The 22,109-nt window shown below is 42.7% G+C and overlaps 1 pseudogene; it reads right to left on the bottom strand.

Moving 5' to 3' along the window:
* Nucleotides 1–16,140: 16,140 nt before the first annotated feature.
* LOC147971776 (uncharacterized) lies at nucleotides 16,141–21,681 on the bottom strand (annotated as a pseudogene).
* Between the last annotated feature and the right edge of the window lie 428 nt (nucleotides 21,682–22,109).

Here is a 22,109-nt window from a genome sequence, read left to right as displayed (position 1 = left end):
TTTCATCTATGTTTAAAATATTTAAAATGTTGTTTGCATTAATTTGCTCCTATGCCTTGTTAAAATGATTTTATTCATAACTAAATAACCGTAACTCGGATTTTAATAATCTTTATATGTAAATGGGGTAGAATTTTGCCTAGTTTAACATGGTGCAATCATCTTGCATGTTTAACAACTCTAAAATTGTGTTTAGGGCAGAACAGTACTAAATCTATAATATGCTCATGGGGAGTTTCCGGAATTGTTGTTCGTTGCTTCCGGCCCCATTTAAATTGTTTAAATGGTATAGTTTTGTTATGTTTCACCTCTTGCCATGTTAACCAACATTTAATATTGTTGAGTACTTAAACGGGAGAGAACTAAATATTGATGTGGTGTTTTGTCAATATGCATCCCGTTGCATATTGAGCTCCACTTAATTTGTAGGATTGTTTGTGCATTTTGCCATGCCATGTATCATTAAACCGGACATGCATCATACTTGATTGTGCATCATGCCATGTTCATGTCGTGGTTGTTTACTATGTTGTGTGCTTTCTTTCCGGTGTTGCTTCTTCGGGTTGGTTCCGATAACGTCGAGTTTGTGAGGAACCGTTCGACTACGTCCGTTTGTCTTCTTCATGGACTTGTTCTTCTTCCTTGCGGGATCTCAGGCAAGATGATCATACCCTCGAAATCACTACTATCTTTGCTATGCTAGTTTGCTCGCTCTTTTGCTATGCCAATGCTACGATGCCTACCATTTGCTTGTCAGCCTCCCAAATTGCCATGTCAAACCTTTAACCCCCCATGTCCTAGCAAACCGTTGATTGGCTATGTTACCGCTTCGCTCAGCCCCTCTTATAGCGTTGCTAGTTGCAGGTGAAGATTGGCTATGTTACCGCTTCGCTCAGCCCCTCTTTTACGAAATGCCAAAAAATTAGTTGTACTTGCTGCTCATGGAGATGAGGAACCTCCTAAAACCCTCGATGCTCGTTATGTGACAGATATTATGTACTACTTTGATAATCCAGAGAAAACCCCATTCAATTTGATAATGGGAGACACGTTGGATCAACACTCAGAGGAGCACTGGCCTGGGGGTTTGAAATAAAGATGACCCTCAGGCTCACGAAAACCCAAGGGAAAAGGCTTAGGTGGCAAATGCTAAAACCAAGGTTGGGCCTTGCTGGAGGAGTTTTATTCAAAACGAACTGTCAAGGGGTTCCCATAACACCCAACCGCGTAAGGAACGCAAAATCAAGGAACATAACACCGGTATGACGAAAACTAAGGAGACAAGAGTGGAACAAAACACCAGGCAAAAGGCCGAGCCTTCCACCCTTTACCAAGTATATAGATGCGTTAAATTAAAATAAGAGATATTGTGATATCCCAACATATCCATGTTCCAACATGGAACAAACTTCAACTTCACCTGCAACTAGCAACACTATAAGAGGGGCTGAGCAAAAGCGGTAACATAGCCAAACAATGGTTTGCTAGGAAGGTGGGTTAGAGGCTTAACATGGCAATATGGGAGGCATGATATAACAAGTGGTAGGTAGCGCGACATAACGATAGAGTGAACAACTAGCAAGCAAAGATAGAAGTGATTTCGAGGGTATGGTCATCTTGCCTGCAAAGTTCTTAGAGTTGTCGAAAGCTTGATCCTCGTTGGCGTACTCAACAGGTTCCTCATTCACATACTAGTCTCCTGGCTCTACCCAGAACAAGAACACAAGAAATGGAACAACAATCAATTACGATGCAATGCACAAGCAACATGATCCAATACATGGCATGATATGCGAGATATGATATGCAATGCATATGCGTGCTCCGGAAGGGAAAGAATGATCAAGGCATCAACTTGGCAAACCAAGTATGCCGCTGGAAAGATGAGATGATTTCGGTTGAAATCGATATAAAGACCACCGGAAACGGATGCACGGTTTGCAAATGGCAAGCAAAACAAGAATGGTGCAAAACTGTGATTAACATCATGATGGCATTTAGAATGCAACAAGAAACTAAGCTACTGCACTCCAACATAACAACAAAGCATATGGAAGTGATGCACATGAGATGCTTGACAAAACATGAACACAGAGCTACGGCTAAATCACACTAGAACATGTTCAAACAAGCATGGAAAAAGTGCAAAAGATATCAGCTTCACAGACTTGGTGAAAATACTAACATGTCAAAAACAACATCAGGAAGCACTGTTTAGAGCTAGAAAACAACATGTTACAGGAAAATATCATAGCAAACAAAGCCATGGCATGATTCTAATAAAAGCATAGAGAAAAAGTGTCTTACTGAACATGAGCCAAAAAGGCACAGAAGATATGATGGCACCCATGTAAACATAGCAAGTTTTATTAACAGTTTCAGACAGTGAAAAACAGAGCATGGCATAAACAGATTCATGATAGCAAATTTATGAGCTCATGACACTAATCACAAAGCATTGCATGACAAAACAAGCATACCAACAACAAGACGACATGTTCATGAATCTAACCATGGCAAGATCAATCTCATAAGATGCATGGATCACTAGCAACAACCATGGCAATATTGATTAACATGTTAACAATCTGCCAGGAACATTTTATCGCAAAAGTAGAGCAAGAAAAAGACATTCTAGAGCACTCCATAATTTCAACCAGGGGCATGAATGGATAGAGCATAACCACATGTTCAAAACATCCTTAATGAAGTATCTCAAAATAAGCATGGATCTCAATGTAGCATCAAGTTTACATGGCATCCAAATAACAGCAGGAAAAAGACTTAGCAAAATCCTAAGTCCCTGAAAACAACAACATTGTGGAGCCTACGTTGCATGCTTGTGCTAGTCACCACATAGATCACAAAAATATAAGACTTGCACCTCTGTAAAGATGGCATGTTGTAGTTCAAAACACATGTAGACCTCATTCTAATATGATGCACACATCAAATGCAACAAAAATGACAAATCATCATGATCTGATAAGTACCAGTAGCTAACATTTTATAGCACTCTTGCAACAATGAAAATGGCATCATAATGGACATTAACATGCATGTATATGATGCTAACATGACGAGCTCAACGAGATGAACAATTTGACATATCATATGCAAGATTTGGAGCTACGGCCATCGAGATATAGCTTGATGAAGATGGCATAAAAATAATGCAGAAAAAGGACTTGGACGAAATATACCACTCCGGATGGATCTAGGGTTTGATGGCACGGTTCCCAAGGATGGCCGGAACTTCGCCGGGATGGAGGAACGCGGCGGCCGGAGCTCGGGGAAGGAGGGAGCCGGCGGATCTGGCTGGCGCCGGCGCTGGCGACGGGCGCGGGCTCCGCGGGTGCGGGCGAGGCGAGACGGCGGGCGAGGCGAGGCGCGTGGCCGGCGCGGGGATCCATGGCGGTCGGGTCAGCGAGGTCGGGGCACCACGGCGGCGGGGTCGGCAGCGAACGGCGGGTGGTGCGCGGGAGGAGAGTGGCTCGGGGGGCCCGATCCGGGCCTTGCCGGGGCGGCGGCCTGGGGCGGCAGCGGTGGACTGTGGCGAAGCCCAATTGGCTGCGGGGCGGCGGGCGAACGTGTCCGTCGTTGGGGAAGGTGTGTCCGGCGGCGGAGAGGGGAAAAAGCTAGGGTTTCATCCGCGAATTTTCGGGGAGGGGCACATATTTATAGGTAGAGGGAGTTTGGAGTGTCCAAATGAGGTGCGGTTTTCGCCCACACGATCGTGATCCGACGACGGAGGACATGGAGATGGTTTAGATGGGTTATTGGGCTGTTTCGGAGGGGTGTTGGGCTGCAACACACAAGGGGCTTTGCGGTTACCCGGTTAACTATTGGGGTATCAAACGACCCCAAATGGAACTAAATTTGACAGGCGGTCTACGGGTGGTGTACCAAGGCCACTTGACAAATCTCGACTCATTCTGAGAACGTTTAACTCCCGCTCACGAAAAAATACAAGAGGGGTGCGCCGGTGCATGTGGGAGTGTCGGATTGCGAAACGGACAACGGGGAAAATGCTCGGATGCATGAGACGAACACGAATGCAAATGCAATGCACATGATGACATGATATGAAATGCATGACATGAACAAAATGCAAAACGAAGACAAAACCCAACCATGAAGGGAAGCTCATAACTTAAAGCCGAAAATGGCAAGAGTCGGAGTTACAAATATGGCAAGTTACATCCGGGGTGTTACAGTGGACTGGGTGAAACAATAATGTAGCATTTATGCAACCCATTTATATATTTTGTTAGAATTTACAGTCAAGTTGCATATTTTGTAGAAATACACGAATTTGCTGGGCTAGTTGAAAATATCTTGTTGGGCCGGACGAAGAAATGTTATAAAAACATAAACATGTGATTACACGTCTAAAATCTTAGCAAGATTATATACGCAATCACTGGGGATTAACTTGCTAACTTACTGTTAACCAATTATTATTATTATTATTTTGTAAGAACTTATTGATTTATCAAATAAAAAATTGTTTTAAATTGATGAGTTAATAAGACATGGGGTATTATTATAGGCTAGACGTGGGACAGTTGAGTTGGTTCTAGGGAAAACTAGTGAGAGAAAAAACATACTACCTCAAAAAAGTGGGAGAAAAATCAGAAATAGGATTAAATACAAAAATAAAGGAAGTGGGAAGGTCTATACAAAGGTTGGATGAATGGCAGGTCAAACGGGAACCTTATGTTGTTTCTAATATATATATATATATATAATAAAATATAAATATAAATACTATTATAGAAGGGAAAACATAACTTCATTTTGGCGTTCTTATAGAAAAATAGACTGAGTTGTGCGTTGTCTTGAAAAAACAAACATAAGTTGGGCTATTGATGTCATAAAACAAGCTAGGCTGGGAGGCCCTGAGGCTGCTTGATACCTACTAGACCTAAAAAAAAGTTGAAATCTGTTGAATCAACTGCGTCTGCATGTCCTGGGTCATGCATGTTAACCAACAAAACCTAGGCTTTCGACCTCTGAAAATGACTTCTTGCTAGGTACCGATGACAGCCACCTGAAAAAGGTCCGCGATGACAGTCTTCCTTGTAAACTTCTCTCATGTATTGACTACATGGACAATTTCGTTTGCCCACATGTCAACATACCATAAGAAGGAAGCATTTTTTGCAATATATAAGAAGGCACTTGCTTGTGTACGGCCATGGACCTGGTGGGCCCGGACTGTCAACCTCTCCACGTACAGTCATCTCTCGATAACTCTCATTTGTTGACCATGTTGAGAACGACAGACGGCGGCGCCACGATAAGAGCACCAAGGCGGAAGACGATGTCGAGACCTCAGACCGAAACGAACCGGGGCCAGGGAAGACGCATGTATAGGGGGGTATGAGGGTTGACTTGTTCGGGTGCAGGGTGGGCCGGTGGAGCTGCCACCGCTGGAGAAAAAAATAGATGTGGGGGAGTAGAGGGATGGTCTGCCGCCACCGCTGTCGGAAGATGACCAAAAATTGAACAAAATAAAGAAATACAAATGGATAGGTGGTTGGTCCCAGATATTTTTGTGCGAGACCTACTAGGTCCACCTGAGAAGGGAAATATGTTGGGAGGAAGGAGATTCAAAGCGCACCAGCCGCTAGATTTGAATCTAATTGCCGCCGGAAGGACTGACGCAAGAGGTATCAAAATTAACTTGTTCTCATCGTTCGTGATCAAAGATGGCCACCCTGAGTGAAGTTCTGTGGTAATCTCAGCAAAACGAATGACTGTGCGAGCTACAGAAAACTGCACCCAGACTTCAAAAAGAAAAAACCGAACTAAAAATGATACACCTGCTGGATCCCCATAATCATGTTGTGGGCCACAAATGTCCTAAGAAAAGAAACCTACACTGGGCAGCCATGTGGGAACACGACAGCCCAGTGAACTAGTACTCTTATTACATACATAAGAAAATGCCACTCAGAAAAAAGCAAACATGTTAATGGGTTCTTAGACCAAATATTTCAGATAAAACAGATAACTACGACACATAGGCTAATGAATGAAACACTCCGATGATAAAGGTGCTTAAACAGAAAAAGTACACCATCTAGATCTTCATGCCATGCTTAATCATGACGTTGCGGATGTCCGCGTACTCCTCAGTTACAGGAAGTAGACACGACCTCATGTCCTAGATCTGCCTGTACATGTTGTAGCATACGTATGTGTTCTTGACCATGTAGGTGGTGTAGGCTAGACCCCAAGGTACCTCCCACGTGTTCAGGTCCTTCGTATCCATGTTTTCTTTCATGTTGGCATGGCATGGGCTGATGATGACCATGGCGAGGTCAACCATGGAGTCCTTCTCCTACCCGTTGCCGATGATCTTGTATTGCTTCTGGATGTCGATGAGCTTCTTGCACTAGATGGCCGAATCATAAAGCACAATGGCGTTCTTCCTGCTCTCCACCGTAGCGAAGGTGAAATCGGCAGTGCCGATGAAATGGTCGAATGCTCCAGAACCTCTGATGGCCCTATAGTTGTGGTAGACGAGAACCTCATTCCGCATGCATACCTAGGCGATAGTGATCCAGTTGTCCCTATGAGGAGACAGATGGATGGGCACAAGGTCTAGTCCTGTGACCTTGTGCTTCTCCTCCTGTAGGTACTGCTTGAACTTGGTGAGGCAGAGGTTCACCGAGTCCGGATCGTTGGTGTACATCACATTCAGCTTGGTGCTGCCAAGGGTCTAAACGACGAACTAAAAGGTGAACTCCTTGCTGAAGTCCATATCCAGCAGGTTCACCCCTCAGATTACCATTGGAGTCTCTTCTCACACAGAGTTGACGTGGCGGTTCTTGTTTTGTGCAGATTAGGGGCAGGGGGAAGATGAAGACGATGGGGAGATATGGATAGCGAAGGGCTCCTTATTTACACTAGGGATCAACAATTATGACCCCTCCTCCCTCGCCCGCTGCACGCCCGGTAGAACACGCCTCCTCTACACATTCAAACACCTCCATTAAACCCGCGTGGGAGCCGAGAAACCTATTCGGGCCATGCGTCCGTTCACACTGGATCGACATTGGCACTGTAATAACAATTTTTAGTGTAGTCACTTGATAACCCACAAGTATAGGGGATCAATTGTAGCCTCTTTCGAAAAGTAAGAGTGTCGAACCCAACGAGGAGCTAAAGGCAGAACAAATATTCCCTCAAGTTCTATCGACCACCGATACAACTCTACGCATGCTTGATGTTCGCTTTACCTAGAACAAGTATGAAACTAGAAGTACTTTGTAGGTGTTTTTGGATAGGTTTGCAAGATAATAAAGAGCACGTAAATAAAAAGTATGGGATGTTTATAAAGACACAACTAAGTTAGTTTTAGTAAAGAGCTTTTTGTTACGAGAAAGTTATTTGTCCCTAGGCAATCGATAACTAGACCGGTAATCATTATTGCAATTTTATTTGAGGGAGAGGCATAAGCTAACATACTTTCTCTACTTGGATCATATGCACTTATGATTGGAACTCTAGCAAGCATCCGCAACTACTAAAGATCATTAAGGTAAAACCCAACCATAGCATTACATCATCAAGTCCTCTTTATCCCATGCGCAACAACCCCCTTACTCGGGTTTGTGTTTCAGTCACTCACGCAACCCACTATAAGCGAATCATGAATGTATTGCAACACCCTACAGCGGAGATCCCTCACGCTTGCGCGACACGGAGAGGACCATAGGACAGCACCAATAATAAAACATGCAACCCAAACCAATCTTGATCATCGAATAACCCATAGGACAAAACAGATCTACTCAAACATCATAGGATAGCCATACATCATTGGGAAATAATATATAGCATTGAGCACCATGTTTAAGTAGAGATTACAGCGGGCAAGAGAGAGGTTACACCGCTGCATAGAGGGGGGAAGAGTTGGTGATGATGGCTGTGAAGTTGTTGGTGAAGATTGCGGTGATGATGATGGCCACGGCAGCGTTCCGGCGCCACCGGAAGAGAAGGGGAGAGGGGGCCCCTTCGTATTCTTCTTCCTTGACCTCCTCCCTAGATGGGAGAAGGTTTTCCCCTCTGGTCCTTGGCCTCCATGGCGTGGGAGGGGTGAGAGCCCCTCCGAGATTGGATCTGTCTCTCTGTCTCTCTCTGTTTCTGCGTTCCCAGATTCTACCATTTCACCGTTTCTTATATTCCTGAAGATCCGTAACTCTGATTGGGCTGAAATTTTAACACGATCTCTATCCAGATATTAGCTTTCTTGCGGCGAAAGAAGGGCATCAACCACCTTACGGGGTGGCCACAAGGGTCAGGGGCGCGCCTTGGGGGTTGGGGCGCGCCCCCTGCCTCGTGCCTCCCTCGGGCATCGTCTCGCGTGGATTTTTCTTCCCAAAAATCATATATATTCCAAAAAAAATCTCCGTCCGTTTTATCCCATTTGGACTCCGTTTGATATGGATATTCTACGAAACAAAAAACATGCAACAATCAGGAACTAGCACTGGGCACTGGATCAATATGTTAGTCCCAAAAATAGTACAAAAAGTTGCCAAAAGTATATGAAAGTTGTAGAATTTTGGCATGGAACTATTAAAAATTATAGATACGACGGAGACATATCATCACTTTACTTATAAATTTTATTTGTTTTACTTAAATTTTATTTTTAAAACAAGGAAAGCATTGGCTCGTTCCATCAGTGTCACATAATCAACATGCAAAACAATTTGAATTATTATTCTAAGGACGCACATGATCATCTCATTTGCCGCACTTTCACACATACAATACTACCAAGTTTGTACAGCTTGTTAGGGTTGTTGTCCTCTGTATCATCATGTCGTGTTTCCCATCTTGCAAGATTCACAACCAACCCATAAGATTCAAATAATAAGTACAACAAAGATGCCTACGCATCTCAATGATTCACACAACAGACCCAATAGTTACTGTACAACTAAAACGTTGTGAGAATGTGAACAAATAAAAAAATCGATCGATGCTTCATGTAAGAAATTTGATTCAAGGATTTACTGAAACATTGAAACAAGTCATGTTTATAGCCATGCATCTCAAACATTGGCAGATGAACATGTTCTGCATTGCTGCTACTTCCACATCCAATATCTTCCAAGAACTTGGCGAATGCTTTGACCATCCAAACATCTGTAGTTGAGTATTCTTGTTTGCACATATAAAGAAAGAACTTATTGTATCCCATATTTGATAATAGTGGAAGAGGATTGAGTGGCTTCGGCCCGTGGTTTTTTCCCCTCAAGTTAGGGGGTTTTCCACATAACAATTTGGTGCCTCTTTGTTGATGCTTACTGCTGTTTAGAAAGTTACTTCTACCACAAGACACTCATCAGAGGAGCGTGCTGCCTGTTGAGTAACATATTTACCTTCATATATGCTGCTGCATATGTTTGCTTCCATGCTAAGTAACAATCCTTGAGTTAGTACATGATGTGGTGTCGAGATTACCTTGTTTCTCCTACAGTTTTTAGTTCATCACAAGTGCATTTGTGTGCTAATTCCCAACAATTTTGAGCTTCAAGGCTTCGATAATGGCAGGAGCCCTGGGATAGGATCATTGTCACACGACTTCTCGTAAAACTATTTCAAACCCATCCCAACATACCATGAGGATTTTTTTTCCGAAGTTGCTCCCGGATGAGCAAAACATTGTTCTTGCGCATAGTGAATGTTCGGGTGTAATATGATCCTTACTTTAAGCTGATGAAGGATTGTTGCCGACAACTTTCTTTCTCTCCTACAGAAAAATACATAGTTGCTCCGAGGATGCTTGCATATGGTAAAGCCACAGATGTTGACTTGAGGCCACGGTGAACCCGCACCATGGTGAAGGTGTTTGGACTAGAGTACCTAAGAGAACTAACCATGGAGGACACATAAAAGTTATTGGCAATTGAAACAACAAAAGGTTTCCCAGGTATGCTTGGTTTAGTTAACTGCATGCATTTGGCAATGGATGAACTGACTGAAAGGTTTGCGCATGCAGTACTAAGGTCACACCAAAGAGGACACCATCATATTTGAAGTATTGGAATCAAATGACTCATGGATTTTGCATGTTTTGTTTGCCATATGCCTGGTTCTCACAACGACATCAATATGCTCCAGCAATCTCTGTTGTTTAAGAGACTTTTGTGATGGGGATGGTTTGCGTGCAACTACACCATCAACGGGCAAAACTATTACATGGGGTACTACCTTGCCGATGGTATCTATCCTAAATGGGCACTGTTTGTGAAGAAAATATTCAAGCCCAGACGTAACAGACAATGTCTATTTGCACAAATACAAGAAGATACTAGAAAGGATGTGAAGAGTGCATTCAGAGTGCTCCAAGCTCGTTGGGCTATTATTCATGGAGCTACAATGATGTGGGAATCGAAGATATTGTGACAGATGATGACATGTTTTGTAATCTTGCACAACATGATTGTGGAGGATGAGGGTGTGTAGCGACCCAACCCAAATGGATCAAGTCTCTGTGCATAAGTGTCATCCCTCGATCACTATGCTGACACACACAGTACTCGAGGACTTATAACAGAGTTCAATCACATGTAAAAAGTAACGTAAATACTATTACCTCAATCCATATAGCGGAAGTGACAACAAAGTTGTGGAGTCCCAACAACACCAACGACAAAGTTGAGTGTAGACATCGTAACCCTATCGTATCACTTACTCGTCGTAAAATTCCTGCAACATGAGACTTTCCAGCCATGTAGGTCAGTACATTGAATGTACTGGCAATTTCACACCATAGAATAATAATGAAAATATCTATCTCAATATGCATATTTGGCTGGTGGAGGCTCTAAGTTTTATTTTTGCATAAGCTAATTTTTCCCTACAACAAAGGAATAAATTTTATTCATTACCAAGTTTATGCCATTGTGGAGAAGGTTCCTCCAACTCAACCCCAAAATTCCCAAATCATTAATAACCCAATACATTAATTAAGTAACGTGATGAGATCAACCAATAATTCACTTCTAGATACTCAAATTGTCCATAATCGGGGACATGGCTAATCATGATTAGTTTGTACACTCTGCAGAGGTTTGCGCACTTTTCCCCACAAGACTCGATCTCCTCCATTGAATTCCTCGCACTGCTTGTTGTTTGAGAAGCTGATGATGGAGACACAGTCTTTTTGAAGAGGTCCCCTTAACTGATAGATAGGCCGGTACACCTACAATCCCCTACATCTGCTAGCCTATCATGGAAAGGTTTCCCACAACTTACTCAACTACGCCAAAGCCCATAATGGCTTGTGGCTACACACGTAAGTTTCTAGGCATGAAGTATCATATGATCCCTTTGAGCCTGGGTGGCATTCCATGGGGTAATCACACGGATACTCCGGGATTCCCTTGGGCAAGCACTTGTTTCTCCAGGTGCCCGGGCAAGCCACTGGTTTCTCCAGGGTCCCCCAACCATTCCACCTAGATGTGTGTTAATGTTGGCACCTTAAAGTTACCCTTAATTATTATCTCTCTCATAACTTGCATGAATCTCACATACAAATCCCCATCTATGAGCATGGCTAAGTAATTTATGAGCATAACGTATATTCCCAGGGTGATCAAAGGTAATAGGTTCCTAACTCATGAACTACATAGCAATAACCACATGGTCCCAATTGTACTCATGCAATCTTTGAGGGTGAAACTAATGCAAGTAAAACCAGGTATAGGAAGAATATGATCAAAGTGTGAACTTGCCTTGTACTGTTGATGAAGATTCTTCGCACTCATAATTCCTGATAATTCTACTCGTCACACTCCGATCAATCTATCGTAAGCAAGCAATTATAACCACACATAAGATATCACTCAAAGATCCAAAAGAACGTAGAAAATATTTCGGAAAACTTCAAAACCATCAAATAAAGCTTATAGACAAAAACATATTTTTAATAATAGCAAAATAATGTGATTTTGATCTTAACAGAAAGTACATGTCAAGAGCTTCGATTTGCAAAAAGAATCAATTAAATCGGAGTTATAAAACTCAAGTTATCACCAAAACAAGTTTAAATTTGAATCTGATCTAATTCAAAATTTTAAACTTCAAAAAGTTGATTTAATAAGTTCTCTAGATATTTGAGACCATGATGAAGAATTTTGCGTTGGTTTCGTTGAATTTGGACAAACGGTTTAAAAGTTGTGAGGGTTTGAAAACCAAGGGTTAAACTGTAAGAAAACTATTTGCATCTGGGTCCCTGACTACGAGACAAAAACTAACGGATGAACGTCCACTATAGAAGCTTATATGACGAATTCGTTCACTGCAAAGGTTTAACCATCAACCTCCGCTGAAAAAAGATACGGGTTGGAACTAAAAAAACAAATCTAATCTAATCCTATCCATCTAACCTAGATCGGATGGACAAGGAGCAGCGGCGGCTTACCATGGTGGTCGGCGTCGACGTCGCCGGAGAAGACGGCAGCGGCGGCGTTGGCTTCAAGCGGGCGGCGGCTCCGGTGGTCGGCGGCGGTGGTGGAGTCGTCGAGGAGGTCCGGCTCGGCGAGACAAAGACGACAGTGGCGGTCGAGGGTGGTCGCTGCGCGAGCGGGCGACGGTGCGGATCTCGTCGGAGCTCGCAACTCCGGCGAGGGCTGCATGAGGCGTGGAGAGGCGAGGGCGACTGGTTTGAGGGAAAACGGGGACGGGGCCTCGGCTTATAAAGGGGGGTGGCCTTGGGCGATGGGACAAGACAAGGAAGGAGTCCGGGTCGAGCACGGCAATGGCGGCGACTCGTGCGAGCGGCGGACTCCGGCGCGAGGTCGGGGACGGACCCGACAGGTGCAACCCACTTATCGGTGGCAGAGAGAGGTGGCGGCCGATCGGGGCGGCGAGCGGGCGAGCGAAGCGAAGGTGGTTCGGGCGCGGGGAGGCACGCCGCGACGCTGGGCTGGGCTGGCCTGACGGCTAGCTGGGTCGGCCTAGTTCGGCGGTTTCCCTTTTTTTCAAAACACAGACATAACTAAAGAAAATAAAACCAAATAAAATAAAAATATAATATAGGCATATTATATATCAAAATTTTCAGAAAAAGATTTTATAAAACATTAAACATGAACATATTTTTAGAGGCAAATAAATTCCACCATAAATTAAATAAACAAAATAGTGCTACTGGTTCATTTAAAAACCAAATAAAAATATTTTAAAATACCAAAATGATTTCAAACTCATTTTCTCCACTTTTCTACTATAGGGAATCATTTTACCCTATTTTCCATATAGTTTATTTTTGGAGAAAAATAATTTGAATAAAAACCAAATAACCCCAAATTGAAAGTGGGTTTCAAAATGACTACAAAAGGACTGTCAATTTGATTCTTTGAAACTTCCAACTCTCTTTCTTAGCATTTGAAGAAGTCATTTTATCTTCTCTCATGAAACTCATTGAGTTGCATAAAGTTTCTGAACTTGAAATATTTTCAAATGAAATTCAAATATTTTTAAAAACCCTTTTCATTTTAAGTGGAAGAAATCATGTCATCTTCACTCTTGGGTTTTGTATTTGAAAATAATTTGAATTCATGGAGATCAAAATGTAAAGTGGAAGTTTGGGAAAGTCATTTCATTCCCTCTCATTCAACTTTAAAAAAAATCAAATTTTACTCAATTTCACACAAGCAACCACACCACAATCAAACAAACAATCAAAACTATTTATTTAATATAACATTCCAAAATTTAGAATTTTGGGATGTTACAGGGTGTAGGAGCAGCACACACACATGATTTTGAGAAGCCCGGAGTACATGTCTACCTCCTAGAACAAGATGAAGCGCATATTGTGAACTTTGTAGAGATGCACCGACAACTTCAACATCAATAGATGGACTGTCACTACTTCAACGATCTTGTGGATCATAAGTTGATCATGTTTGAATTTTGCGCTCTATTTTTTTATGTTTGAACTATGTATTTTTCTCTATGAATAAATTGTATTTGTGTGTGGTATTCATTGTTACGTATATTTGTATCTTAAATGATTGATGGACATGCATGTAGTTGCATTTTGAGGTTTTGAAAGTGAAGGATGTGGTTGCACGGGCAGATATTTTTTAGAGGAAAAGGGCTTTTGGCCGCGGCTCCATTGCATACTAATGAAACTCGAACAAAGTCAGAGTACGGTTATTTTTATTACAAAGAACGCAACAAAGGGAAACTAGGGGGAAAGCTAAAGCTATAATAATAAACTCTCCCTAAACAAGTTTACCAAAAAGTAAACAAAGCAAAAGCTAGAGGAGGGAAAGCACCACGCGTGCCTCATCTAAAAACAAGTAGGAACAGGGAAGGACACGGGTGCAACCCCCCTTCAGCCGCACTCCTCCAGATTACTAATCAACGAGCCCCACACCTCCTGGAGAGAGGCCACATCTTCCAAGGATCAGTCTGGATCCGGCCACAAGATGAGCGCGAGGGGGGGTCTCTTGCTACCTGTTCTAGTCACCACACGCACTCTTTTATCTCCACCTTCACAGGATCTATGCAGAGCACCTCCCACATAGTAAGGATGCTGGCAACTTTTCCTCACGATCACCTGCATTCCAGACCAAACTGTCCAGTTGAAACAAATGTCATTTATACATTTCCAGAGAGCCCACGGGGTTAATGCTTGCACTATAACAGCAACAGTGTAGGGGCTATGTTCCCAATGGTCAAGCATAGCTAGCACCACTAGTAAGCTCACCGACAACTCTCCAAAGCTCTACAACAACAACACACTAAAAAATAGATGAAAAGAGGACTCAGGTTCAGTACGGAATAAAGATGTCAAATCCAGAACATTGTGTCTCTTGTGAAGATTATCTCTGGTTAGCAACTTATTCTTAGCTAGCAACCAAGGAAATATTTGGATCCACTGGGTATTTTCAACCTCCAAACAATAGGAATATTTCCCGGAAGAACCCCCCACCCTTAAAATTAATGTCTTATAGAAGGTTTAATAGTGTACAACCCTTTTGCCTCATATTTCCATATGACAGTGTCAGGTCTGTCACTCAAAGCAAGGTTTTTAACCTTGTGGAACATGTTGTTCCAATCCATCAACATCTTGGGATAGAAGCGTCTTCTAAAGTTAATTTTAAGGTTACTTCCATCCTAAACATCACTAATAGTGACCTGATGGTTCACTGCAATGGAATAAAGATGCCAATATTGGGTAGCAAGGTTAACCTCACCACACCAGATATCTTCCCAAAATCTAATACTTCTACCATCACCCACCTTCCATGAATATCCAAACTTAGAAGCTTTGATGGCCCATAAAACTCTTTCCAAAAGGGGGAGGCACCAATGCTAGAGCAAGTAAAAATATTAGGATTGTGGGTGTTATATTTGGCATCAATAATATTCTTCCAGATCTCACCATCATCCAGTAGGTATCTTTTACCCCAGGAAGCAAGCAAGCAAAGATTAAAATCAGACAAATTTGTAGTCCCCAGACCACCAAATTTCTTCCTGGTGGCTAAAGCACCCCAATTTGCAAGATGGTATTTATTATACCCCTCATAATCACCAAAAGTAATGAGCTAGCTGGGAATTTATCAGGGCAATGGCACACTTAGGGAAATTTATAATCCCCATTAGGTAGGAAGGAATCCTAGCAAGGCAAGATTGAACTAAACTAAGTCTCTTGCCAAAAGAAAGGAGTCTACCTCTCCAACCTGCCCTTCTTTTAATAATCTTATCAATCACAGGTTCGAGATCCTCTTTTCTAAGTTTGCTATAGTGTAGAGGAGCTCCAAGGAACTTAACTGGAAATCTACTATGTTTACAGCCCATCGCTTGAGCAAAAATATGAGCACTATCTCTATCAATATTGATAGGGACCAGATCACACTTATGAAAATTAATTATCATGCCTGAAATTTTTTCAAAGCAAGATAACAACCACTTCAGGTTCTTAGAATGGTCTAGATTATAATCCATAAATAGCAGAGTGTCATCCTATGGGAATATACCTCAACCCATGGCAGATCAGAGGTCTGTTGCACATTTAAATGTGTATTAGTATTCTCCTCCTCTCCGTCCTTGGCCTCAATGTTAATTGAATTAAATTCCTCACCAGTGATATCAATATCAGGAGAGGAAGAAATATTTCTGGATTATTATCTTGGAATTTTTTAGCCTACCTAACTCAATCTCTTTGATAACATCAACATTATGAGCATATGTAGGGCAATTATCTCCAAGGTTAATACCAGAGCAATCACCATTCTTAATTAAAAGCTCATTATCTAAGCAGGCAAAGGAAATTGTAGAGCCTTTGTATTTTTTACCTCTAAGAATCTCCAAAACCTTCTTTTGCTTCAATTCTTGAGCTTTCACCAGAGCAGGTTTCCCATCTCTAGTGATTTTGTCACTCATTCTAGTAGCCACCACACGTCCCCACTTCTTGTTCACAATAGTTTTTTCTTTCATCTTGAGGACAACAGTCTTGGCTATAGGTGGAGCTTTAGTAGCATCAAACATAGGCAACAAGTGCCCACCAATGTTTTTAGTAGGAATTCTCTTCACCACTTCCAGATAGCTTTTGGACAAAGGAGCCCCTTGAATTTTTAGATTTTTCCAAAGTACGTTTTTTCTTAGGAGTACATCAGATTTGCATACTTTTAGATGTGGAACCTCTAGGGACAGCAGAGGGCCTGGGAGTGTTAGTGTTCTTATCAACCACTTTCTGACTCTCAGTCTCCATTTCTTTCCCCAACAGGTCATCATCATCACTGTTGACAACTTTGTCCTCAATCAACTTGTTACTAGCAGGGCCAAAGGGATTTTCAGACTTGGATCTGTCATAAATATCTTTCTCAACTTCAAATCTCAGCAGGTATAGCTCATGATGTATTTCAACCACCATGTCAGCAGGTATCTTGCTTGGGTCTCTGACAACCACCTGGATCCTCAACTTCTCATAAAAGCTTCTAAAAATTAAATCATATGACAATCAACATTAACCAGCACACCCAAAATAGTAGCAACCCGAGCAATAACATTCTAGTTGTTTTGCTTTGGGGTAGCCCTTCTACAATCACCCAAGTCTTTGTCAAGGTATCATAAGTAGGCATTTCTCCTTCCTAGTTCATGAAAGAAATAGTAACCCCTTTCTTCTTCAGGTTTATGGAAGGGTACTCAACTAGCTCAGTAATTTTCTTATGTGTGTGAGGGGGGTGCTAACTAAGAACTGGTTTTTGACATATATACGGTCTTATCTGCCATGGCCAATTTGTTTTCCACATATCAGCAAAGCATTGTCCCAGTTCTTCATCAGTAATGTTTCCTTCCTCAACAATAACCAAGCCCACATTGCCAAAATTGAGCCACTCACTCTCATTGACCTTACCAGCTTCAATATGGAAGAAACCCAAGCCTGTATTAGTACTACCCTAGTAGTGCACGACAGGATATGGTTTATACCAAGTAGGGCAAATATCCATATGATGGCCAGGAGTCTTGCAGATGAAGCAAATTTTTGGTACGTAACACATTCCCAAAAAAATGCCCACGAAGACCACAGTTATAGTAGATAGCACCAATGAACTTGGGTCCCACATTGAAAGGTATATTTCCTTCCAAAGCATTGACATTTTGTCCCTGGCTGGTAGTAGCCTCCACAGGCACACTTGCTTACCAGGATTCTTCTACTTCTTTTTGTTTTTACTAGATCCATATGTTGGAAATATGCCCTAGAGGCAATAATAAATTAGTTATTATCATATTTCCCTATTCATGATAATCATTTATTATCCATGCTAGAATTGTATTGATCGGAAACTCAAATACATGTGTGGATACATAGACAACAACATGTCCCTAGTAAGCCTCTACCGGACAAGATCGTTGATCAAAGATGGCTATGGTTTCCAAGCCATGGACATGAGTTGTCATTTGATAACGGGATCACATCATTAGGAGAATGATGTGATGGACAAGGCCCAAACTATAAACGTAGCATATGATCGTGTCAAGTTTATTGCTATCGTTTTCTGCATGTCAAGTATATGTTCCCATGACCACGAGATCATGCAACTCACTGACACCGAAGGAATACCTTGTGTGTACCAAACATCGCAACGTAACTGGTTGACTATAAAGGTGCTCTACATGTATCTACGAGGGTGTCTATTGAGTTGGCATGGATCAAGACTGGGATTTGTCACTCCGAATGACAGAGAGGTATCTCTGGGCCCCCTCGGTAATACAACATCACAAGAAGCTTGCAAGCAATGTGACTAAGGAGTTAGTCGCGGGATCTTGTATTACGTAACAAGTAAAGAGACTTGCCGGTAATGAGATTGAACTAGGTATGGAGATACCGAGGATCGAATCTCAGGAAAGTAACATACCGATGGACAAAGGGAACTACATACGGGATTAGCTGAATCCTTGACATCGAGGTTCGACCGATAAAGATCTTTGTAGAATATGTAGGAACCATTATGGGCATCCAGGTCCCGCTATTGGTTATTGACCGTAGAGGTGTCTCGGTCATGTCTGCATAGTTCTCGAACTCGCAGGGTCTACACACTTAACGTTTGGTGACGATATAAGCATAGTTCTCGAACCCGCAGGGTCTACACACTTAATATGTTCAGAGAAAGACTAAGTTGAAAGATATTGTAAGCAATTATGCGGACTAGGGCCGTAGCGTGAGGATTTTCCTCACTGCTTCACAGAAGGCTTATGTCCTTGATGCACCGCTCGGTGTGCCAACCCCTCTAGCGTCGTCTGTGGATGTTGTGAACATCTGGCAGACACGTTTTGATGACTACTTGATAGTTTAATGCGCCATGTTTTACGGCTTAGAATCGGGGCTCCAAAGGCGTTTTTGAACGGAATGGAACATATGAGATGTTCTAAGAGATGAAATTGGTATTTCAGCCTCATGCCCGTGTTGATGGGTATAAGACCTCTGACAAGTTCTTTGCCTACAACATGGAGGAGAATAGCTCAGCCAGTGAGCATGTGCTCAGAATGTCTGAGTGCTACAATCGCTTGAATCAAGTGGGAGTTAATCTTACAGATAAGATAGTGATTGACAAAGTTCTCCAGTCACTATCACCAAGCTACTAGAACTTCATGATGAACTATAACATGCAAGAGATGGGGATGATCCCGGAGCTATTCGCGGTGCTTAAGGCCGCGAAGATAGAAATCAAGAAGGAGAATCAAGTGTTGATGGTTAACAAGACCACTGGTTTCAAGAAGGGCAAGGGCAAGAAGGGAAACTTCATGAATGGAAAGCCAGTTGCCACTTCAGTAAAGAAACCCAAGGTTGAACCCCCAAACTCGAGACTGAGTGCTTCTATTGTAAGGGGAATGGTCACTGGTAGCGGAACTACCCAAATAGATAAGAAGGCTCACAACTTCAACAAAAGTATATTTCATATACATGTTATTGATGTGTACCTTACTAGTACTCCTATTAGCACCTGGGTATTAGATACTGGTTCAGTTGCTAATATTGGTAACTCAAAACAAAAGCTGTGGAATAAACAGAGACTAGCTATGGGCGAGGTGACGATGTGTGTTGGAAGTTGTCGTGGAGTTGACACGCCAGATGTCCTAGAGCAAGGACTTAGTCGTAGGGCCATCGCACTAAGAAGCTTAAAGGGGTTAATCGGGACAAAGGACACACGAGAGAATTTTTATACTAGTTTGGCCCCTTACGATGAAGGCAAAAAGCCTACGTCTAGTTGGGATTGGTATTGCTGAAGTTTCGATCTCCAAGAGGCTTAACTCGTCGGCTTGGTTATCGACTTGGTTGTTTCTTGTCCTAAACCGCCACCGGGTCGTCCCCTTATATACACAGGTTGACGCCTGGTGGCCTACAGAGTCTCGGCCGGCTCATAATCGTGTCCGGCTCGGTGACTTCTTTTACATGCCTTTCTTTACAAGTCTTTCCTTACATACGGCGGTTTACAGTATCAGGCCTTAAGCCGGCCCCAGGCCTTTGGGCCTTCTATACGTTTAGTAAACTATCATCTTGAATGATTATTGGGCTTCTTATGTAACCTGCCATTAGGGGTGACCCGGACCCTCCTGGGCGGGTCATACTGGTAGTAATATCCCCAACATTAGGCCCCAGGTTGACTTTGAACTTTGTTCTTTGTCAATATTCAATACTTAGGTGGAATCCATCCTCTGTCTGAAAACTTCTGTAACCTGCCGTGACGTCATCTTCTGAAAACACAAAAACTTTCATGACGTCATCTTCCAACGGATCTTTCATTTTTTAATGTCTTCCGAGAATCGAGGCGTCCGTTTAGTTGGATAATCATTATTCGGGTCTCCTTGATTTTTGCGCCCGCCTGTTCGCGCACTCCCTTATAAATAGGTACAACCTAGGTCTTTTTCATTCTCCCCCTTCGGTCGTCTTCCTCCTCTCGCTGTTTCGCTGCCGCTCGAGCTCTTCCGCCGCCGCCGCAGATCTCCTCGTCTTCTTCACCTCAGGGCGCTGCATCGACCTGATTTGACTAGAGAAACACGACGAACCTCCACAGTAGCCCTGCATCTGTAAGTCCCTTTCCTCCTCTGCCTTAGATCTGCATTACGGCTTCTCGAGTTCGTCGGTGTTCGTCACAGACTCTTGGTAGATTTCACCTCCGATGCCCTTTCCTGATCGTCCGATAGTGTAGAATTGCCGCGGTAGATGTTTGGCATTCATTTTTTATATCGGTAGATCTCTTTCTCCTGTATAGATGCTTTGTTAGCTGATCAAATCATCTATACTGGAGTTTTAGGTCTAGAATATTTTCTTTTTGGGACAGCCATTTGATCCAAAATAGTAATGATAGCTTGGTGAAAATTGTTTATGCAAACACTTAGCTGAATCTGTTTTCTGAGAAAATCTGTAGTCATGGCGGCTTACCACTCCGGATTTCTTTTCCTTATATGTCATTAGCCCTTAGTTTAAGCCGCCGTTACTTGTTTTACAACTTCAATCTTTAACTGTAAATTGAACCGGCATGTTGTTTTTCCTTTTCAGTCCCTTACACGTCATGCCGTCAAAGACACCCACCATCTGCAATTGGGTCCCCTCAACCATAACCGAGGAGCGTTTAAAAGAGTTCTTCCTCAGTGGGTTTCTGCCCTCAAGAAGCATCATGTCTTATCGTGCTCCTGACCCGGAAGAAGAACGACCCAATCCAAAAGACGGCGAAGTGATCGTCTTTACTGACCACATGAACCGGGGCTTTTCACCGCCCGGTTCAAAGTTTTTCAGAGAAGTTCTTGACCTTTTCAAACTCCATCATCAGGATATTAGGCCCAATTCCATATCCAATACCTGTAACTTCCAAGTGCTCTGTGAGGTATATCTTCAGCAAGAGCCGACTATGGAACTATTTAGAGAGTACTTCTATCTGAACCGGCAGAACGAGTGCACCAATGGCCTTAGCTTAGAACTTGGAGGCATCTCAATTCAGCACCGGCAGGGTGCTGTCTTCCCTCTCATAGTTTTAACAAGTCACCCAAAGGACTGGAACCAAACTTGGTTTTATTGTCAGGACATCTCACCCGCCAACGAGAAGCCACTGCCGGGTTACCGCCCCGATCGTCTTCACCCCAAGTTCACCCTGCTAGATAAACTTACCGTTGCTGAATGCAAGAAGCTGCTTCCATCTATCAGAAGAATCAATGGTTTGTTGGGGAATGGTTTAACCGGAGTCGATCTAACCCGCTACTGGATCTCATGGCGGATTATTCCATTAAGCCGTCGTTCAAAATTGATGTATGAATATGGTGGAGAACCGGACGACTCTCTCCGTCATACCCCGGTTCAACTAACCGAGGAGGACATTGTCACAATGTCAAACCTTCTGGTGAATGCGAAGTATGAAGACTGCAGTGTTGTTGGGTTAAATCCTTTCTGTAAGCTTAACCTGGTACCAGAAGTAAGGACATTCTGATCTTTTTTCCTTCATATTTTTTCCAGCCGTATTGTTTATCACTGATCCTTCCTCTTGTCTTTGTAGGCCAACTCTAACGTTTGGAAAGTGAAATATGATCATGAAGCTGCCAAGAAGGCGAAACTTGCCGCCATGAACGCC

This window comes from Triticum urartu, chromosome 5A (genome assembly GCF_056163025.1).
Source record: "Triticum urartu cultivar PI428250 chromosome 5A, HENAU_Tu73, whole genome shotgun sequence".
Taxonomy (NCBI): Eukaryota; Viridiplantae; Streptophyta; class Magnoliopsida; order Poales; family Poaceae; genus Triticum; species Triticum urartu.
Note: the sequence above shows the minus strand (reverse complement) of the source record. Positions and strands in the feature narration are given on the sequence as shown.